Genomic DNA, 5,440 nt, shown 5'->3' on the forward strand with positions numbered 1-5,440 from the left:
CCCCATCCCTTGTTGCCCCCAGCCTCCCCTCCCCCGCGGACGGGAGGTGCCGCCTCGCCGTGATCTGCAGCCCTGCTCCCTCTCCGCCCCCTCCCCGTCACCGGTGTTGTGAGAGCAGTTCGGCTTTTAACGGGTTAAGTCGGGAAACTCGGTGTTTTCCAGCAGCTCGAGGCAGCCCAAAGTCATGAATGAACGCCCGAAGTTCGGTCGCCGGTTCGGCGCAGCAGCGGCAGCAGCTCCTCAGCGCTGACAGCCCGGGGTGTAGTGACGGTCCCAAACAGCCCGTTAGGTGAAACTGCCCCGGGTTAACGCAGACCGAGCAGCCGGCTCGGACAGTCCCCTGTGAGCCGCTGCCTCGGCTGAGCCGTGGAGCCTCCCCACTGCACTGCAGAGGAGCCACACGGCTGTGCGGTGGTTTGTCTGCTCCAGACTTGGTTGTGAGTTTGGTTTAGGTTAAGTGTGGTTGTCATTATGATAATACTTGAACCAGAATGTTTGCTACTCGTTTCAATAGTTGGAACAGAAGATGAGCAAACTGTGATGTGTAATGTTTACTCGTGGGGGTTTTCTACTCCTGCATGTGGAGGAGTTGATATAACAAAGCACATCCATAACAGGTTGTTGGTTTTTATGTTCGTTTTCATGGCACGGAGGGAGGTGTTGGAATTTTTGTGTTGCAGAGCTCCATCAAGCTCCTGTAAAAGAATGGACATTTCTTTTCACGGAGTTGCAGTGTTGGGCGGGGAAGGTGTTCTCATCCTGAGAGAACTAGTGTTGGGTTTGATGCTGGGGCCATCACGTAAGTCTGAGGTTTGCATTCAGCCAGGGGGTAGTTGCTCTGCTGCACCGCAGTGCACTTGTTCGTGTTGGTGGAGTTTCTTTCTGTCCTGACCTCAGATAGCGTGTGGCCTGACTAAAGGAGGGATGCAACACAAGCAAAACGATCAGAATACCGCTGCCCACCTTTATTAGTTATCTGGTTTTAAGCACTAAACTGGAAGAATGTCACACGCTCCTTCTGGGCTCCAGCATCTTTTGTGCATGGGCGGGAGCATCTCCATGAACTCTGTCAACTCGTGATGTCCACATCAAAGGAAAGCAACACTCGTAAGGGATGTGGAAATCATGAGCTAGCATACACACCTTGTAGCTGCTGGAACCGAATTCCCACCCACCTTACTTTCCCTTTCTTCCAGTCCTCCCAGCTTTCCTTCTGTAACAAGTGTACCTCGCCGACGGGCAGAAGGCAGCTTCTATCAGCTCCTGGAGTATTTTCAGTCTCCCTGCAAAAACTGGTAGTGGATGTTATCAATAAAACGCAAATAAGTCCTGGTCACTATAGCATGTAATCCTGACCTCCTTATTAAAGAGGAAACATTTTGCTTCCCAAAGAGTTTGTGGTTCGTACGGAGCCACTCTGAAATGCTGTCACTTTTTGATCACACAGATGCTGCTGCCTTTGAGATCGGTTGGCTTCAGAAGCAGCCTGCTCTAGTTACTGAAGGGAGGTACATCACTGAGTAAAAGTCATGTTTGCTTTCTGAACCTGTCTGGAACATCACTAATAAAAATTTATGTCCTGACAAGCCAGATGCTCTGTTAAAAAAAAGCAAAAAAGAAACCCAGTTATGTTTAAAAAGCCGTTGTTTTCCTTGGATTTTTGTTTCAGATGCCTTCTGTTCCTCATCTGACACTGGCCTTCTCGGGTGCTTTGGTGCATAGATAAGGGATAATCCTCTCATGCCAGGGTCATCTTCTGGCCCAGCTTTTCATGTACAGTCCTCCTATAAAACTCCCAAGTTAGATTCAAATCATGCATGAGAGTTTTTATTCCTATGACCTTGTCAGCGAGCTGCTGACCCTCACAGAGTTCTGCTGCAGAATCCAACAGGACTAGATATACGTTCCAGGAATCTTCTGAGGGTCTTTAGCAGCATCTTGCTTTTTCCCCTGACTGTTTTGCGAACCTTTTTACCCCTGTGCTTGGTAAGAGTGAGAGTGTAAAGTGGTTGTGTTTTATTTTACTCGCAGAGGTAGAGAGAATATGTATGGAAGCAGTTAGCAGAACTGATGCTCATCTTGTTCAATACTCCCTCACTCTAGAACATTCTTATTGAAAAAAAAAAAACCCTATCAGTCATATTTATTATTTTCAGAAAGCATTTGAATTTTACCACAGAAATGACTTAGGACCTGGTAAAAGCCTTTTCTTTGCCTCTGGAATTCCATTGTTATGAGTTACAAACCCACTGTTCGTTCTTTCTTGCGAAGTCAGCGTGTCTCTGGTTGGTGCATCCACATATCTCAACATAATCATTTCTAGTGAAGACTGAGCCATGTGCCTACCAAAGCAACGGTGATAAGTTCCAAAAACACAGCAGTTATCAACTTGGTTATAAGTTCTGTGTCTGATGTAATTTTTCTGTATCATTAAGTCCATGTGGATGGATAGCAGTGAGGTAATGAAATAACCATTAAGCATATTCTTGCCCTTATTAGTACACAGTTGTGATTCCTGCTTCAGTCTGCAAACCTTGCAGTTTTGGATACAGGTTAACTCTTGTTATTCCTTTGTATTTTCTGTAGGAGTGCCCCAGACATCCACAGCGCAAGTGCTAAGGAAAAGCACGTTGTCATCGCTCAGGGGAGGCTGGGAAGAGCCGGGTGCTCTCAGCTGTGATGACATTGGGCTGTTGTCTGATATTACTCCACCTTCCACATATTTCAGATAGCAGATTCCACATATCTAAAATAGCAAATGACCTCAGCCTTCCACTAGTTACCAAGAACTTAGTTTTCTAAAACCTCATCCGTAGGTACGGACACTCTTCAGTAGTTCTGGTGGCTTCAGAGGGAAAGGTCCTAGGCCGGGATGAAGTGTTCCAGGAGATTGCAGCTCAGGGCTCTTTATTCGCTACTGCTGGACAAAGCTTAGACGGTACCTCAGAAAGAACAGGGTGTAGGGACTGAGTTCAGCTGTTCAAGGCAGGTTAAAGGGAACCTGGATTAGGTGTGGGGAAAGGAGCCATGCTGCACAGAGGTGGGAGAGCCCCTTGTGCGAGTGTTGTCTAAACCGTTTAGCTGGGTGGTCCAGTCAGACTGATTGCCATCTGTAAACACGGCAGTGGGATCCAAGAGAATGAAGGGCTGTTTGAGTCAAAAGGGAAAAAGGAAAGGTAAAGCCCTGTAAATACATGTTCTACACAGGAGAAGGGATTTGCTGGAATCTTCCTGTTTCGATTCTGGAGACAGGAGAATTTACTTCCTCATGCTTTGTCAACTCCCAGAAAGGATTTTACAAGGTGATCCCTGTGGCAGGTGGGGTTTGCAACTGGTGATTCGAGGCGTTCATTTCAGTTTTTAATGTGTGGGCTTTGTGGCTATCTCGCACTACAGCCCCTATCAGAAGCTGCATTCTCCCCGCTCTACAGATGGGGTGAAGTGAGATGATGGGACTTGTAGAGATGCTGTGAGGAAACCACAGTCACAGACTCTGCGTGACTTAACCGAACGGCTAGCTGTGGCCTTCGGGCAGCTTTCACTGAGAAGCTGGAGAACCAGCCCAGAAACAAGTCACAACCGAGTGATGCCTTAAATGTTTTAAAGGACAGGTACTGGCACTTTATTTTATGTAGTGATTTTTAAATATACTGAATTTTAGAAGATTTCACAGGCCAAATCATGCTGAATCATTAGTCTCTTGTAGAAGGTCTAATGAAGTTGCTCATCTCTTAATCAAGACTTTAGGTCTTTACATTAGACATTCTGATAACACTGCAGTACTTCTACAAAGCTGTAGAGCTGTACAACACTAACGTTTCTAGAAAAGATGGGGTTTGGGCATAGACAAACGCTTTTATGTTCTTTCATCCATTTGCAGGTGTTGGTCTCGGATGCATTTCTCTAACTGAGGGTCTTGGATGTGTTATAACTGAATGGAATGCTTTGGCAACTGATAAAAGTTTCAGGTTTAAATATGTTTCAAGACATTAATAGCCTTCAGATTTAAAGTAATAAAATCTATTATGATCTTGCATTCTTAATAGAAGCACTAATTTATGTTACTCTTTATGGGGATTTTAGTGAGTGTATGTGACCAGTGAGAGAAAAGACACTCACTGTGGTTTAGGAAGTTTTTGAGCTACGAACTGTTGAAGGTCGGAAGAGTGTTCTGGGGAAATGCAAGTACACGTTTGTGTTGTTGTTATTATTATCACTATTTGTTTTTTGCTGTTTCCTAGGTATCTGCTACTGGCTACTGTAAGAGTCAGTGTTCTGGGCTACATGGACCTTTGCATGGTTTAATGGAATTAGTCTGTTACATGGGTAGAGTCAGTAATGCTGCAGTATTGCCTGAACTTCCCAGTAGTGCATTTATTATTGTCTGGTTGCTACAACTTCATGATTATCTCAGGTAGTTTCATGGCTGGTACACAGAAAAATCCGTGTTCATCAAAACAAACTTGTGAATGTGCTTCATATCGTTAGTCTGTTCAGGATTCTTTAACGACTGAAAAGATACTGCTCTTCAACCCTCCTTAAAAACAAATATATTGTATTTCAAAACTTGGAAGATTGCAGCTTAAAAGCTGCAAAATATGGAGGCTGACCTGCCACATTCCCTTTGCAGAGAATGGGAATGTGCTTGCATTAGTGAACTTTGTGCTTGCCTAAAATCCTGTTCTTTCTACTGTTTGTTTTTGTAGCACTGATTTAACACCACAGCTTTCCAGCTCACTCGGATGTGCGGGAGCCTGTGCTGTGCCGGTGTCCAGTTCACTCACAGGCACTTTGAGAAACTTCTCAGGGAAATTAAGCTGAATGAAACACAAACAGGTGGAAACTGGGGTTATAGTGCTTAGAATTGTTTAAGAGAGAACGGCTGAGAAACGCTTCAGTGAAGATCACCTCTTCGGGGCTGGCTTTAATGTCTTACACAACTAGCGCTCCAATACGTTGCTATTCCCGGGAGTCGTGGCTCCAACTTGAATTAGCCATTGAAGAGCCTGACTGGACTTCACTCTTCACTGGCATTGCTGACAAATGTTTTAATTCACTTTCCGGATTTCTAAGGATAGCACAAGGTCTTTTATTATGCTTCTCTCTTCTTTAAGGTTCATTTTACATTTTTGTACGCTTGTAAACAAGTTACACTGCTAGATTGGGCAGTTACTGGAACTGTTCTGCTGTGGGTGTGAGTACGTACGTACGGTGCAACACCAGGGACTGCTGACACTTCAGCAATGCTAGTGTTTGTAGAGGGGACCAGTAGGAGTCCTTCAGGTGCCAGTCTGACTCAAAGCAAATACTCGCTCTGTGGAGGTTTGTTCCTACCATAAATACTACAATGCCAAAGGTATTTGTGCTCCTCTTTTTGGCTGTGATCTTTTGGGGGGGGTTCTTTATCTTTTTGACCAAAAATGCTCAGGAGATGGTTCAG

This window comes from Buceros rhinoceros, unplaced genomic scaffold, assembly GCF_000710305.1.
Source record: "Buceros rhinoceros silvestris isolate BGI_N320 unplaced genomic scaffold, ASM71030v1 scaffold36280, whole genome shotgun sequence".
NCBI lineage: Eukaryota > Metazoa > Chordata > Aves > Bucerotiformes > Bucerotidae > Buceros > Buceros rhinoceros.